Source organism: Canis lupus, chromosome 12 (genome assembly GCF_048164855.1).
Source record: "Canis lupus baileyi chromosome 12, mCanLup2.hap1, whole genome shotgun sequence".
Taxonomy (NCBI): domain Eukaryota; kingdom Metazoa; phylum Chordata; class Mammalia; order Carnivora; family Canidae; genus Canis; species Canis lupus.
Genome location: NC_132849.1, coordinates 50,349,449 through 50,366,932, shown reverse-complemented (window position 1 = coordinate 50,366,932; position 17,484 = coordinate 50,349,449). Strand labels below are relative to the sequence as shown.

General features: G+C 48.5%; 1 protein-coding gene and 1 long non-coding RNA gene across 2 annotated transcripts in view; one reads left to right on the top strand and one right to left on the bottom strand.

The window, feature by feature from the left end:
* OSR1 (odd-skipped related transcription factor 1) overlaps nucleotides 1–17,484 on the bottom strand; it is a 365,031-nt gene that overhangs the window by 330,832 nt on the left and 16,715 nt on the right.
* LOC140601683 (uncharacterized) lies at nucleotides 10,636–17,362 on the top strand. The gene is made up of 2 exons (XR_012004686.1): nucleotides 10,636–11,221; nucleotides 16,095–17,362. It is a non-coding gene; the product is annotated as an uncharacterized lncRNA (long non-coding RNA).

Here is a 17,484-nt window from a genome sequence, read left to right as displayed (position 1 = left end):
ATATCTATGCTCCCCATAACAAACCAGCTTCCTTTTACTATCTTTTTGTCTGGTCTCTTTTGTAGGCAGAAACACCCAGCATTCTGTCTGAACTGAATCGAGTTAGACCTCAGTGTTGTAGAGCATGTGTTATCAGTCACAAAGCACACATCTCAGGGTAGGGGAGGTAGATGGGCTCTTAAAAAGGAACAAATATCAAAAGTATCAAATCCTCTAGAAAAATAGAAGTTACTCAACCTGAGAAGTTTGTTTGGCAGAGTGATTGGCTGGGCTCAGAATGATGTGTTGGCCTGAATGTTTCCCTACTGAAGCAGAACTTTAGCAGCTTCTTGGTTCTACCAAAGTGCAGGGTATGATTCGAGCTGTTGCTTCATAAAATATGGGGATGCCAAGATCACTATAACACAGCTCCTGTCCTCACAAAACTCATGAGTTTTTAGGAGGAGAGAGGCTCTGATGGCTTAACAATTTCAGATCTATAGAGGGAGATTATTCTCCATCCCACAGAGGGCCACAAGTGCCAGCAGCATTACAGAGCATTTTGAGTGCTCCAAAACTCAGAGGCAAGAGGGGCAAATTGGCCCTTTGAGTGTGAGAAGTGGCAACTGGAGTGAGCTCAGATCCAGATCCAAGAACCAGGCAATGTCAGCCATGCTCCAAATTCTGCCAATGACCTACTACAGGACATGGGGACAAGCACCTTGCCCTGTCTGGGTACATTGCCCTAAAGATAAGCTTAGCCTGGGTGATTTCTGAGAGCTTGCCCAGTGCTGATCTGTAGGTCTACAGCTTAAACAGGAAGAGGGTTGACAAATCTGCCAACAGGTTGGAAGAATTGTCCCATGCCCATTCCTATCAAAGTGCTCAGATTGTGCTATCAAGCTCCATGAAAGTTTGAGTCTGTTAATTACTCCTAAACCCAGAGATATCGAGAGACAGATATGTAAATTAGAACTAGAGAGTGAGATTAATGTCTACATAGACACAGATTCAGATACAGAAATAGCTATAGATTTTGATTTAAATATACAGATGAAGACAGAGATGGAGATTGAACTGAGACATAGATATAGATATATGTGTACAGATACACATGTCCCACTGAATACCTTTCTCATGGCAAGGGACAGCACACAGTACTAATGATTTTGAGTTCATTTCCTACTTGCAGCACACCAAAGTCCTCTCCATTCTTCAAAGCCCATCTCTAGAACCTCCTCCAAGGAGTCTTACTTGACCAGCAAAAGAAGTTCTCCCTCTTCTAAATTCCTTCAAGTTGCCATTTGAGCCACCTCAGCCTCAGGATAAAAACAAATTAATTATCACCTGCAGAAGTTCTCCCACAAGGTAGAAATTATCTAACACCTGCAGAGGCTGCCAAGGACAGCTGGGCTTCAGGCTGGCTGCTCTGGGTGAAGGTGCTAGCAGTCAGCTTGCCTCCGGTAGCAGAAGTGGCTCACACTGAATGCTTATCTACAGGATGCCTGTATTTGAAAGTGAACTTTGACCCATGCCTCAAACCATTCACCAAAATTAGCCCAAAATTTTTTACAAACCTAAATATAAAACCTAAAACCATAAAGAAAAAAGAGAAAAGAAAACACAGGAGAATGTAAAAAGTAGAGGGGGTGGGGAGGCAAATTTTTTCCTTGACAGATCATAAAAAGCATTAACTGTAGAAAAAATAGTCAAATTAGACTTGTGCTTAGTAAAAGACACCAAGAAAGAGAAAGAAAGAAAGAAAGAAAGAAAGAAAGAAAGAAAGAAAGAAAGAAAGAAAGAAAGAAAAGGTGAGCCACGAGAAAATATTTGCAATACATACCCAACAAAGAACTAGAATCAAGATTCTATTTTTTAAATTCCCATAAATCAGTTTTTAAAAGATAGCCTAAAGCATGGGAAAACACTTTGATGGATGCTTTCCCAAAAAGAAATCCACATGGCCAATAAACATATAAAAAGATGTTCAACATCATTAACAGTAAGGAAAATCCAAAATAAAATTACAATGAGTTACAACCATACACCCACCAGAACAGTCAAAACAAGACCTCAAAACCAAACGGTGGAAAGGATGCAGAGCAACTGGATCTCTCACACTTTTGCTGGTGGAGGTATAAAATGGTACAACTGGGCACCTGGATGGCTCCTTGGTTAAGCCTCTGCCTTCAGCTCAGGTCATGATCCCCCGGTCCTGGGATCGAGTTCTGCATCAGGCTTCCTGCAGGGAGCCTGCTTCTCTCTCTGCCTCTCTCTGTGTGTCTCTCATGAATAAATAAATAAAATCTTTAAAAGATAAAATAAAATGGTACAACTACTTTGGAAAACTGGCAATTTCATGTGAAGTTAAATATACACCTAGCTTATGATTCAGCAATTTCACTCCTGTCTCATTACTCAAAGGAAATGAAAACATGTGTCCACAAAAAGACTTGCATATGAATACTCCCGACAGCATTATTCTGAAAAGCTCCAAACTGGAAACAACCCAAAGGCCCAACAAAAGGAAAATGGATAAACAAATTGATGTAGGCTCACGCAACAGAGTAATATGTAATGATAAAAAGGAATGGTCCGTTGATATACACAACAATATGAATAAACCTCGAAAACATTTGCTCAGCTAAAGAAGCCAGGAAAAAAAGAGTTTCTATTGTTTGATCCAATTTTTCTATGAATTCCAAAACCAGGCAAAATTGACCTATGAGGGCAATATTCAGAATCATGGTTTTTTTTCCATGAGAGAGGAGTGCATATAGGAAAGGGGCTTAGGGAACTTTCTCAGAGGATGAAAATGCTTATATCTTGACAGGGGCATTGGACTGACTACAGGGGCATTGGCTACATGGGCACAGATATTTCTTAAAACTCATTGAACTATATACTAAAGTTCTGGATGTTTTATAGTATGCAATTATGCCTCAATTTAAAAAAGAACTGATTCACTTAATAATTATTTATAACATGCCTTCTATTGTACCAGACCTCAGGCTAGGGGCTGGGGATATGGCCAGGAACAGGAGGCATCCCCTCTCTCAAGAAAGAATAAATGAAAAAAGGACCCCTTTGATATTTCCCACATGCCTAGCTTCCTAGTGATTAAAGCAGCTTCCAGGCCTTGCCAGTCACACTTCACAGGCACACACACACATACACACAGAAGCAGGACTCCCCTTGCCCCACGACCCTGGGTCTCTGATAGATATAAAACAGTACATAAACATTTGGGTCTCCAGGATCCCACCAGAACTATACTACCTGCCCCAACTACCTGCCTCAGGTGAGAAGAAACCAAGCAAGTAGCCCATGTACTCCTGACTGTCCTCCCAAGGAAGGCACCAGCTCTTCTCCTCGGACCTTGTGTATAGAGCCACAGAGACTACAGGAGATGAGGAGGGAGCCATTGACCTGCTGGCTCCCAGCAACCCCCCCCCCGCCCCCCCCACCTACCCCTCCAGGGAGAGGAAAATGCAAACAAAAGGCCATTCTCACAGGCAGCCCTTCCAAGAAAAACCAAGTTCTAGAGATGCCGGGTCTGGTGTGAATAAGGAAAAAATGCAGAATTCCAAAAGACAAGGTCCAAAAAACATTTCTCCCGCTGAGTGTGCTATGAAAAGAAAGGGGACAAGGAGGTGGCTGGGAAGGAACCCCAGAGCACCCACAGCCAATGACAGCGTTGACCTCCAGCCACTGCTAATTTTCCTGGACAGAATCTGATGTTCAGTGACCCAGGAGGTGCCCTGTTACTTCCAAAATGTTAAGTCTTACAGGAAAGAACCTCTTACTTCTGAGCTTTGATTCCTCATGTGTGAAATGGGAATGATGATCCTCACCCTGCCTGCTTCACAGGCATGATGTGGGGCTTCATCGTGAACAAAAATATGAAAGTACTTTGTAGACTCCAAGATGCTACACACCTTAGCATGATCACCATGCATCCCATTTCACAGCCTTCGGATATTTGTATTTTATAAAACACTATAAATTCTGGCTCCAACACATGCTAAGTGTGTGGCCCAGGGAAAGTGATTTTATTTCTCTGAGCCAGCTCCCGCATCTGTAGAATGGGAATGTTAATGTCTCCCTCAACGTGTGCAGAGAAGATCACAAGGTGCCAGTGAGGCCTTCAGGAAGATCTGTGGTAGAGTTGGCATTCAGTAGCTGGGAGTTGTTATAATCCTTACTATGGAAGGGGGTTCACCCACTTTTGCCATGTGGAGTCTTTAGAAGAGTAAAGGAGCAGAGTCTCAGGTTGGCCAGATAAAAAACCAAACACATAAGCTTGGATTCTCTGAAATGGCTTTTTAGGCATCCTGCTAACATTAAGAGCTGCTGTCATATACTAAGCCCTGTTCTGAGCCAAGCACTGTGCTCAGAGCTATGGCCCATGTTCTGGCATTCACGGAAACTAAAGGAGGCAGGAGGATGTCCTCTCTGCCTTACAGAGAGGGTGCTGTAACTCAGCAAGGTCACAGAACTTAACTGGGTTCACACAGAGTGACAGAGGCAGCATACAGATGCAGGACTGTCCTGAGTGCACACATGTACACAACTGTCCGAGTCCAAAGCCCACGCCCCAGGGCTGCAGGGTGCTGGCAATCTCACCACATCAGAACCCTAAAATAACCTTGGAAACCCCAGCCAACTAAAGAGACCCTGCACTTCCAGAGCTGAGCAGAGTCGGCAGCCTGGGGACTCTTGCTCAGCAGCCTGTCTACCCCACCTCCACCCCATTCTCTGCCAACCTCCGGGAATATATTACTTTTCGTTCTGCCTTCTGGTCTGCAGGAGATGTTAGTGAGGGCACAGCCAGCCAAGGGCAGCAGGAGTCCATCCACATACTACTGGGTGGGCCAGCGAGGGGCTTCAGATATTCCCTGACCCTGGGGCTACTTGGTGAGCCTAATGGAAGTGGTATTGGTAGGGAGAACAGGGGGTGTATGGAAGCAGGAAGGAGGGGCGGTACACTGTGACACAGTAGCCCTGGAAGCCAGCCTTTGAAACTGCAGCCCAGAATGGCACCAAGGGCCAAGGTCGGTGCACCTTCACTCCTAGGTAAGATTGTAGGGATGGGTGGAGAGAGGGGAAGAAGAAAACGGAAGAGGAATCCAGAAATGTCTGAATTTCACATCCATCTCCATTGCTTCCTAGAACCGCGTTGCTAAAGATGTCACAGCAGGTGACTGGGCAGCCGGTCTTCCCATTGAATGATGGAGCCAACACTAGCTGAGCATCTACAGTGTGTGACACACTAGGGCAAGCTGAGCATCTACAGTGTGTGACACACTAGGGCAGAGGCCAGGGCACAGTCATGGGCAGAATATAGCTCTAAGCTCCGGGAGGTCACCTCACTCTCTGGAGACTTCTCCAGGAGGGGAGAAGAGTGCTAAGGACCCAGGTGACTACACTGCAGGGTGCTACAGGCCACAGCAGAAGCGGTGGGGACACAGAGATGGGCTTGGTCCCCTGCCCCAGGACCTGAGCAGGACAGGTGCCCCAGGTAGGCTAGACAGGCAGCACTGAGTCTAAGGACAAACAGGGAGGGTGTCCAGGCAGAGGAAACACTGTGAGTCCAGTGTGCAAAAGAACTGCACTCAGGTTCAGGAAACATCAGGGAGTCTAATAAGTTGGAGCACAGAAAGCAAAGGGCAAGCTGTGTCCTGTGAGCCTGAACATATGGGCAAGGCCATAGGTAGTTCTCTGGAATTTAAATTTTCCTCTCAGAGCATGGAGGCAGAGGCATGGCACAGTCAGATTCAGGCTACAAGAGACTATCTAAATTAATTAAATAAAATTTAAAATGCAGTGCCCCAGTAGCACTCACCACATATCAAGTGCCCAAAAGCCACCTGTGGCTGGTGGCTACTGTACTGGTCAGTACAAATCTCGAACATTTCCATTATGCCAGAACATTCTCTTGGACAGCACTGTTCTATTACAGTTTCCATGGAAATATGAATGGATTGGATATAAGGAGGGAGTGAAAAGAAGCAAACTACCCAGCCTGGGACCTACATAGAAAGTTGGATAGAATCAGATTGGAGAGTTATGTCAGGGTAAAGGGGACAGACAGGGTTTGAGAACCATCAGACCTGAGAGTCATGGAAGAGGAAGGATCTGAAGAAGTAAAGAATTATGGCCAGTTTTCTGATAAGGTTGTCTGGAGGAGGCGTTGCCAGGGGCAGCAGTCACTCAGAAAGATAGAGAAAAAGAGAAGCAGAAGCAGGTCTCAGAGAAAAGTGAGTTGCTCAGTTTGGGCCATGCACACCATAAGGTACCTGCAGAGCAGCCAAGGGCTGACTCACATCCAAAGGTGCTGGGTTCTGTGGCCGTACAGCCCAGCTGTGAGCTGTGTGTTAGCTGGGGGGAAAGGCTGCGGTGCTGGTGCTCCAGGCCGCAGGCTGTGTGGAGCTGTGTGCCATGGGACTGCATGCAGAGCTGGGAGCCACAGGGCTGGGCGCTGGGGGGCAAAACGCCATCTGGTAAACCGTGCTGTGTGTGCCGTGTGCCATGTGCCCAAGGGGCCCAGGGCATTGGGGCGGAGCATGCAGCTGGGGGACTTCAGGCGGCAGTGCTGAGGGTCTCAGGGGCTCAGGGGCCCTGGGCTTTGGGGTTATAAACCACACGCTGCACTCAGATCTGAGGCAGCGGGGCAAAGGAAAGAGTTGCAGGATTGTGGGACTGTGTGTCGGGACCATGGACATGCCATTGGAAGAGCCTCCTCTTTTCTGCAGGGTGGAAACTGTCTTTGGTCACCTGAGTAAACCTACAGGAGTCACTCTTCTAGAAGCAGCCTGGGGGCAGGGGGGGAGGGTGCGCACACAGATGGATGTGTGGACAGTGGGCACTGGCAGCAACAGGCTGTCACTTGGATTGTGGATGCCACTGGGCACCCAGCTGGGTGACCTGGTGAGCCCCTCAGGAAGGAGGCCTGGGCTGGTCCCCACCTCGTCCCCACCTCATCCCCAGTGCATTGGACGGGGCACAAGAATGTTGTTCTCCAAAGCCACTGGGACACTTCCTGTCAGTCCACGTAATTGAGTATTACAGTATTTAAATTACAAATTGAAGATTATTTTTACAGGTGTCATTTTAAATATAACACGAAATTTCTTGACATTACATCAGCCCCACCACACAAACAGCTGCTCCAGCCGCCTGCATGTGTGAGGCACATGGCTGAAACTGGCAATGGGGTGTGTGTGTGTGTGTGTGTGTGTGTGTGAGTCATCGAGTGGGGTGTATGTGAAATGGGTGTGAGTCCATATGACTGTGATCGGATTGTATCCGCGTGTGTGGTTATGAACGTGCACATATAAATGTATAGTTTGTGCATTATGAACGTGAGTGATGGCGAACACGTGGGTCCGTGTTTCCGTGTGAATGAGGGTGTGGGGTATGCCTCTGTGTGTGTGAGAGTGAGAGACAGAGAGAGAGCACGGGAGGGGGGGCACACTGCCGGATGCTCCAGCCCCACAGGTGACAACCCTAAGGGCAGCCAGAGCCTGGCCGAACTCTGTCTCCCTCTAGAGCGACCGCAGCCTCGGGCAGAGGGGCTGTGGAAACTGCCCACGGCGGTGCTGCAGTGCCCTCCAGTGGACAGAGCCCCCACCCCAACCCCCCGACAGACCCACAGCGGATGGAGCAAACACAGCTTGGGCCCTTGCTGAGCCTGGTCAGCTCACGCCAGGCCCCAAGTCCTCGCCACCCACTCCTCCTGAGTGGGGCAGGAAGAGCCTATCCTGAGGCCCCCTTAGCTCCCCATGGCAAGGACTCCGTGGGGATTTAGCCATAGCTCAAATTCTCCTTCTGGGGCACTCCAAACTCCCCCCTGCTAGATCTTGCATGGCCCGAACACATCCCACTTCTTTTTGCCATGGAGCATCCCCCACCTCAAGGATGCTCTTACCAAGTGGGCCTCTTCCAGCAAGTTCCCCCTGAGCCCCCAGGTGAGCAAGAGAAGCACCATCCCCAGGGTCCTTTCTCAAAGCACAAGGACTATCTCAGGGGCTCCGGTGGCCATCAGTCCCCTGCGGGAGCCCCAGAGGACAAAGCTGTTCCTGCTCCGCTCACTGGGCACAGCATGGGCAAGGCAAGAGAAGAGACGCTCTACGAAATAGAAACTGTTCATTTGCTCTTTCAAGTAAGGAAAGGCAGGAGTGTGCAGAGAGACAGAACAGGGAGGAGCAGGACCTGTTTTCATTTCGTCCAGTCGCACTCTGTGTGCCTGTGTACACAGGCAGGGCTGTGCTTGAGCCTTGAGGGTACAACTTAAACATAGCAGCTGTTCTAGGAAGCTATTTTCAGGGAGAAAATGAGGGAAAGCTCAGGGAGAGACTGAAGCCTAACAAAAGAAAAATTCTCTTATTAAAAATGTTATTCGTGGCACTGGCAAGCCCCCACCAGGCCGCCTGGCTGCAGAAGTGCAGCAAGAAGCACCGTCCAGCCAGCTGTATGGGGGCCGGCCCTGCCTCCGCCAGGTCTCCGAGGCCAGAGGGAGCGGTCATCGAGATGCGCCCAGGGATGGGGCATTACAGAGGAAAGCCCAGGCAGCCCACCACAGGGAGCAGGAGAACCAAGGACAGGATCCATGCATTGACCTCCTTCTCCAAACCGCTAGACACTCACACCAGGACTGAGCTCAGTGCCCCTCTGGACTCACTCCTCACAGGTTAAGGGGCCGGATCCAATCTGCAAGTATCTGTAGCCACCTGAAGCACCTGACCACCTGACCAAACCACCCCATCAAGGCCTGGTCCATTCAGGGGCCCAGACTGCTCCCTGCCCTGCCCTCTTCTCCAAGGCTCGGCTGGCACTATTCCACACCAACATCCCAGGCTCACTCGAAAGAAGAGAGGGAAGCCAAAAAGCATCTCTGCCACGTGGAACAGAAAAGAGAAAGGGCGAAGGAGCTGGCTGCCCTCACAATGTGCCAAATCCACAACATGGGACTCAGTGTGTGAGCCAAAGAGCTCCGAAGAAGGCTTCTCTTGGCTGTGTCTAAAGTGGGTGTGGATGCTCAGCCCTGAGCCAGGTGACCATCCTCTCCCTGTGGGCCTGAGAGGTCCCCTTTCAGGCATTGGCCTACCCACATCTGGCCCCAGCAGCTCAGAGCCAGGGACTCTGCAGCACACAGCTCCCCTGCTCTCTTATCCCTCCCATTACAGGGCAGCAGAGCTAAAGGCAGAGCTGCAGGGTGGGGAGGGAGACTCTGAGGTTCCCAATGCACAGGAATGGGTACACAAACATGAAGAAAGAATCTGTCAGAACAGGAGCAATCTGGTGGCTACCACCTGCTTGGAGTTCCAGTCCTCCGCTATTTTCCAGGTAGCTTATTCCAAGTCTGTGACCTTTTCTCTATCACTTCTGATTCAAATCCTTTCCACTCCTCTATGTCGCTGTCCCTTGTCTCCATCCATGTATCTATCATGGGAAATGCAAGACAATCTTTCCATGCTGAAAATACATCATAGACGGTCCCAATCTGGGTCTCAACCTTGATGGTGGCCCACTTGCAAAGCTCTGATTCCTCACCAGGCCCTTCTCAATTTGCTTCTCACTGCTTTGAGGAGCTTCAACTTTCAAAGAGTTATAAATGTGGCTGATGGCCTTTCTCCAGCAATGATGGCTATGAGAAAGGAGGCTAGAGCCACAGGGAACCTGATGGCCTTACTCCAGCAATGATGGCTGTGGGAAATGAGGCTAGAGCCACAGGGAACTGCATTCACATCCTAAGAAGACCAAAGTCACCATCGCCACCACTACCATCATCATCACATCTAATGCTTATCAAATACTTACATATGCCAAGCTCTGTGCTGAGCACCTTAACAGATTATCTCATTTAACTTTTACAACAAACCTACTAGGGGGTCTGACTGTCTGTCCGAGGAGCAGATAAGGGGTCAAGGTTGTGCCATGGCTCCTGGGCACGCAGCCTTGCCCACTCCAATCTCCATCCGAATGTCTCCATGAGCCTGACCCACATGTTTCAAATAGTGGGAAGCAACTCATTAGTGGACTCATGAAATACATAAAGGGGGTCAAAATCAGCATTTTTAAGTGAAAGAATCAGATGTTTGGGGTGCACTGCACAGAGTAGGGGCAAGCATTGTTTCATGAGATCACACATGGGAGGCAGTGAAATACAGTTTTAAATGTAGTCCTTACTGTAGGTCAGTCAAGCTCTAAAAGCTGTTGTCCTAAACTCTCAGTCCACCATCTGAGTTCTCTGTGTGGGAATTTGCATCCGGTTCTCCCCGTCCTGCCCACTCCAGTGTCTCTTCACCACCCACTGGCACAGCTCCCTATGGCTTCCGCTTGGTGAGGAGCAGCCACTGGGTCCCAGAGATGCTGCGGAGTCTGTCACGAGGGCAGCCAACTGGCCAGGCGGGGGGGGGGGGGGGGTGGGGGGGGTGGGGGGGGGTGGGAGGCGGGGGGGGCGGGGGGGGGAGTGTCCCATGAATGCCTTTGCCATCTGCCTCCTGCCTCTGGGAGGGGCTTCAGCCTGCCCTGCAGGGCTGATGTTTCCCAAAAGAGGAGTAACAGCTTCTTCCTCTCTGAGCTGTCAGGTTAGTGTCTTTGTCTACAGAATTAGCACAGGTGCACCTGCAGGCTGGCGTCCTCATTAAACTATTTTCTGCATCTTGATCCCATAAGGATGGCTCCAGGGGACTTTTCAAGTAAGCACTTCATTTGCAGTGGCCTCTCCAGATTGGAAAGGGTGGTCGCAGTATTATCGGCAGAGGCGGAGGGAGGCCTGGGCCTGTCTGAGTTTTCTCTGCCAGCCAATTGCCACTGGACCAGCTCTTGCACAAGTGGAGAAGTCAGCAGATGTGTCTCTCCACGACTTCTTGCCTTGCATCTCCTGTCCTGTTGACCCACCGGAAGAGTAGACCTTCTCCTTGCTGTGGAAAAGCCCCAAAGCAACAGCATGAACTGTCATTCTGGGCCGCTCCTCTTTTGTCTGAAAGGTACTCTATGAGAGAATACATTCACTAAGGGTGGCATTCCAGGTGGGGATTCCAAAATTCCAAATTCCAAAATTACCCCATACCAGGGCATCCATCTACTCCACTTCTGGGAACCCTCAGCCCTGTTCTCTATGCACCTCTGGACCCAGCTTCCCCTGAGCAGCCTCCTATGGCTGCCAGTCCAAGGAGGGAATGATTCTAAACATCTCTGAACACCTCCCGGGACCTGAGGAGTCAGGAAAACACAGGTGGGTCTTGGGCTATTTACTTACCACTGTCCTGAGGAGACAGGGTCCTAAAAAGGACAAACATTGGTCAATGACAAATTGTGAATGCTAAGGGACAGTGTGGAAGGTCAGAGTCAAGATCACTGGAATTTAGAGGAGGAAGAGATGTATTTGCAGTGGCAGGGAGGCATGGAAATGCTGGATTCCTAGAAATAGGGGCTGGGATCAGATCTTGGAAATGGCAGATAAAGAGACCACACAGACGACATGGCAGAAATAGGTATTCCAGGCAGGAAGGATGGTGTGAGCAAAGGGAAGGGAGATGAAAAATAGAGGACATGTTTGGCAGATAGTATGGCGATTAGCCAAGCTCATGTAGGGTCTGCTTATACGGGAGGAGTAGGTCATGAGGAGCAGAGCTTTTCAGCCAGGTGCAGATGGACACATAAACATGGAGACATGGGGACTCTAAGCCTTGGGCTTGGTGTAAGGGGCCTGGGGCAGCTGAGCTCTGAGTCAGTCCCCCTAGTTGACATGAAGAGGGTCTGCCAGCAGGAAATTAGAGCATGATGCTGAGATTATGCCCCATTTCCTACAGTTGCCCCCAAAACAATCAGTCTCTCTCTCTCTCTCTCTCTCTCTCTCTCTTTCATATACAAAGTATGTTTACTGAGTACCCACTCTGCTGGGGTTTATGCTGAGTGCTGGGACTCAGCAGTGAATCAGATACTGCCCCCGTACTCGAGGGTACATGGTCCAGTAAAGAAGACATGCAACTGAAAATTCCATCTCAGTAGAATGCAGTCAGGCCAGGACAAAGGCAAGTAGAGGGCATGATGGGAGCTCAAAGGCAGCATCTAAATCAACCTAGGAAGCCAAGGAAGATTTCCCCAAAAGCTGATCACCGAGCTGAATCTTAAAGGGAGAGGGACAGTTACCCAGGGGAAGAAGGAGAAAAGGACATTCGAGGCCAAGAGAACAGCATGAGCAAAGATGAGGCAGCTAGCAACCATATGAAATGCAGAAGGATCCAGAAACAGGTCAGATTTGCTGGAGTGATGCCAACACTGCCCTGCTGACCAGGAGAACAGGCTGGAGGAAGGGAGAAAGGGGCAACAACATAGGATGCAGGAAGTCTTCTCCAGTGCCACATCTATTACTAAAATAGAAGATGGGTGCCCCTTGATGGGGGGACTGGGAAGAGTGGCACTGGGCCCCCCAAGGCTGAGGTTGCTGGTCCTGCTGCCACCTGACACTCCCGCTCCCTTGAGGGTGCAGCCTTCACTGACAGGCTAACGCAAGCTGAGTATCTTTCCAAAAACCTTATTCTTAGCAAAGGTTTTCCTGTGACCTTTCTTGGAGATGGAAAGAGAAACACTCTTCACATAGCTGTTCCCTGTCCTGCGTTCCAAAGAACTACTCCCCCACTGGCTTTATGAGGGGGTAAAACCCCCAGGGATCAGGGTTAAGAAACATTTTGAAGGAAGATTTCCAGGAAACAGAGAAGAGGGATCTGATTAAAGTCTATCAACTATGAAGTTGTCCTCAGGGCAATTACACTTGGCAGAAACATTTCAGTTCATTCAGGTTATTCTACTGGCAGACCTGCTTTTAAAAGGGGGGGGGGGATCACCTCCACAGCATGGTAAAAAGTGATTAATAAAGACCACCACAAGGCATCTGGAGAGGAGGAGAAAAAAACCCACAAATTCCACATGCACAAAGGCAGAAGTAAATTTACCTGTATGTCTAATAGCTAAGTAATCACAAAATCTAATATTTGGGGAGGCAATCCTATTTTTTAAAAGAAGGTATAAAAATGAGCAAAATATCAATAATTAAAAAAACAGGAACAGCAGATATAAAAAGAAAAAGTGGAAGCCTCAAAGGTACGCAGTTGTCAGATCCCAGGCTCCCCCACCTGGTTCCAGCAGGTGCCACAGCCAAGCTTTCTGGTGGGACCCACGGGGATCAAAAAGAATCACCCATTTGCCCAAGCTCCAGAAGCCTTACTCTTTTTAACACCCTATCCAGTGTGGCTCCTCTTTTCACACATCCACATCCAGAGGCCCAGAGGGACAGTGAATAATACCTCAAGAGCCAGGGACCGTGAAATGAGTCAATGCAGGTTTCCAGCCTCCTAGTCCTGACTTGGAAGCCTGGAAACATGCCTCACACAGACCCACCTGACAAGCCGGGCTTCTTCCACCAGACCTTCCTGCCTGGTCCCTGGGCCCTCCTCCCTGGGCCAGCACACCCGTGCCTGCTAAACCCAGTTTCGTGTGCAGATGAGATGTGCTTGGACCAGGATCAAACTGCAGTTCCTATACAGAGGGAGCCTGGCCGGCAGGGGGCCTATAAGGATCCCCTCTGACCTCCTGCCTGGACCCTCTGATTGGAGACCTCAGTTTTGTTCTTGGTATTTCTAAAAGCTTAAATAGCTCTTGCAAGTTAGACCTACCTCTTATTTTTCATCATTTTCCTTCCTGTCTTCATTCCATAGCCATCGTTTTTAGTCCAATGTGAGAACAGAGGACACCTACACCTGTCTCCTTCATAGGTTTATCCCAGGGAGGAAGTAGACACAGAATTGGAACTCAGGTGTTGGCTGGGGTCTCCTCCCTTGTAAATCTAAGTAAAGTTGGCCCAAATCCCTGATCCACATTTTGGAAACTCCAGTGGTTTCTTTGACATTCCCATACATTCCTGCATATGTTAGGAAAGCTAACACCCTTACGTTAGTTCATCCACCTATAACATCTTTTCTCTTCTGAATTCTTATTTTTTCCTCAGTGATGGCTGTTTATTTCCACAATGGACAAGATCCAGACATGAACCCACAGCCTTTTCAGGCTTTACACCACACACCCACACAAGTCCTTAGTGTGTAGGCTAAATTTTACTGGAGGTTTAGGGCCAGGGAAGAGTAAAGGATTATATCTCAAAAGTGTTTGCAACTTTGATCGTACATGAGTTATTCTGGTCTTGAAAATTCTTCAGCCAATTCACCACACTGATCAACCATCCTCTCCCCACCTGATTTCTCCCAATCTGTTCTCCTTGACACATGTATTTTTATCTAGTTCTTACATACAACAGTTCAGTAATCTCTTTAGTTTCCTGTCTCCTGCTAAACCAGGGCTCAAAGTCCTACCTTCTAAACCAACCAGCTCATCCAGATATTTCCCTAAACAAATCTAATTCCCTCCTCAAGAGAAATTCTATACCATCCATGAAAAAAAAAATGTCTTCTGCTGCATCAGCTGGCATTTCCTATGTACTATGATCAGTACTACAGTGTGAGAATATATTGGCTGCTATGGGATCAGAGAAGGACAGGCTTGGATTGAAGAAGTCAGAAAAAATATCCCAAAGGAAGTGACATCTAAGCTGAGACCAGAAAAAGGAGTCTCGGCTTTTTAGCCAAGAGAAAAAGGAAAGGGGGCAGAGGAAGAGAAGTGCACATAAAGGCCTAGAAGAAGAAAGAGGCTGGTACATTCAGGGGACCACAGGAGGTTTGCACTGGCTGGGATAGTGCAGGCTGGGATAGTACAGGCCGCGATGAGAGAGAAATCTGGAAAAGAGGCTGGGCCAGCCCACACCTCACCAGCCAGGCAAAGAAGACTGACCTTGATCCAGAGGCAATGAGGAACCAAAGAAGGCTTTAAGCAGAGAAGTGAGACAGCCAGATCTATACTTGAGAGGAAGATGACTCTGGCTGAAGATGATTAGGAAGCAAGACTAGAGATGGGACCAGTGGGTGGCTACTGCTGTGGCCCACACAGGATAGAGGACCATGGCCTGGACAAGGGAGGTCCCAGTGGCAAAGAAAAGATGGACACAACATCAAGACACACAAAAGATACAGAAATGCCATTTCATGACGTAGGCATGGAAAAGGGGAAAGAGTCACAAACAACTTTAAGATCTCTGAATGGGGGGGCAGCCCGGGTGGCTCAGCGGTTAGCACTGCCTTCAGTCCAGGGCCCTGGAGACCTGGGATCGAGTCCCACATCGGGCTCCCTGCATGGAGTCTGCTTCTCCCTCTGCCTGTGTCTCTGCCTCTCTCTCTCTTTCTGTGTGTGTGTGTGTGTGTGTGTGTGTGTGATGAATAAATAAATAAAATCTTTTTAAAAAATCTCTGAGTGGACAACTAACTGGCAGATGGTATCATTTGTGGAGGTGGACAACACAAGAGGAGGAGCAGGTGATTTGGGGACAGAGGCACCCATCTCCCTCCATGGCCCTTTGTGTGAAGGCACACATGCTTCCATCCTGGGTCTGTCCCCTCTGGTGAGTTCTGCTCACTCATATACCCCTCAGATATCACCTGCCAGAAAGGGACCCACAGTGACTTAACAGGAAAAAGCAGCTACATATTACATATTTTTCCCATACTGCGGGAAACCAGCAGAGGAATCTGGAGGCCATCAAGTGGGCCAACTCAGTTTCAACATTGCTCTTGCCACCCTCTCTGACCCCAGTCCTGTGGCATCCCTCAGAGGAGAGTTCTGGGTGAGGCGACATCTTCCAGCCTGACCCCCATCTGGGTCTTGTAAGTTCTAAATCACACGCCACAGCCTTCTCCCAGCCTGCGAGAAGATGCCTTGGTTTGTTCTCTTCCACATACATAGCCATTCATCAAGTCCAAGAAAGCCAAGCACAAAGGTAATATCACTTAGCCAGGCTGCAATTAGCAGATTAGCGGCTTGTTGCTCTTGTCCTGTGTCCCACTCTATGACTTCATGAAGGCCCAGAGTGTCTCAACACTGGGCTGCTCCAGGAAAGGGCCCATTGACTTCTCTGGCAACAAAATTCCCCTGGCCTGTCACCGTGAGTTTCCCCGTTGTAGAGCTAAACTACAATTGATGTTCTGTCTCTATCAATTTCTCAGGAATGCTGGGACGCGTGCCCAGTATTAATGAAGACAGCAGAAAGGAAGGCATGAGATTGGCCCTGCTCCAGAGCTGACGGAGAGCGTGGATCCTGAGTAGTTCCTGGAGACCCGGAGAGGCCCGTACAAGGCAAACAAGCAGGCCCTGGGGTCACACACGAGGCTTGGTGGGGCAGACAGATGCCGAAAAGGCTCAGAAGAGAATTTCTGCTGGGAAAAAATAGCCTCAAGATCATCCCTTTTGTAATCACATATCATTTTCACCATCTAAGAAAGGCAATTTTATCCTAGATTGAAAGGACATCCGCAGAGGTACATGTATATGGTGGTTCACGATCTCACACTCTCTCTCTCTCTCTCTCTCTCTCTTTCTCTCTCTCTCTCTCTCTCTCTCACACACACACACACACACACACACACACACGGACTTTATAGGATATGTTAGGGGACAGGGCAAAGCTAGAACTATCTGTCAAGAAAGGGGCTGACGCTGTATCTCCAGATGTATGCCCAAGTCCCTTTGGCACCTCTCAGAATCACCTCTCAACTCAGAAGCTCTTCCAGGTCATAAGCAGGGGAAGCCGGGGCTAGTATGGGGAGGCCACATGGATATCAAGCTGAAAGCCAGTAAAAAAAGGTTTGTCTTCATCTCAGTTTAAAAAATGAACAGAAACTGGCCATTGGCTCCTGTTTCTCAGACAGTGTCATTCAGGGGCTTCTGGTCTCAGAACTTTTTTAAAATCACGTATAATTCTTTAATCCTTCCAAACTGACCAGCTCCTTTTAAGTTTTGACTGGTTCCAGTTAAGCTGGAACAAATCTGAACAATCCACCATCAATCCCATCAAACCAATTTACAATTTACTTAGAGCCAGAGCCTCTAAGCTGCGGGTCTCTGCAGGATTTAGAAAATACAGTAGAGGCTCTCAAGGCACACAGAACGACCCAAGGGTGATGGTGGGCTATCTATAGCACTGGAGATAACCATATCTGCCCTGAAAATTTTCATAAGAATCAAAATAAACAAATGGAAAGTATTGTCTACACTCAATAAAGATATTCACTAAAGGTGAACTAATATTAGGGGCATGATCATTTTAACACTGCTCTGAGGTGGCTGGGGAGATGGAATTTATTCATATGCCTCAAAACCCTCATCCCCTCTTGGGATGTATAAACTGCATTAGAAAAAAGACACATGTCTTCTTCCTCCTGAACCCCCTCACCAGGGGCTGTGCAATAAACATGAGATGCTCGTAATAACACAATGCTTTTTCTATGTGGTGGTAAGGGGTTTCCCATGGAACTGAATTTATAACAGAGGAACTGTTGTAATGGTGTTGGTAGAAAAGCAGGGTGAAGGAAATAGGACAATAACTGCAGAGAGAGG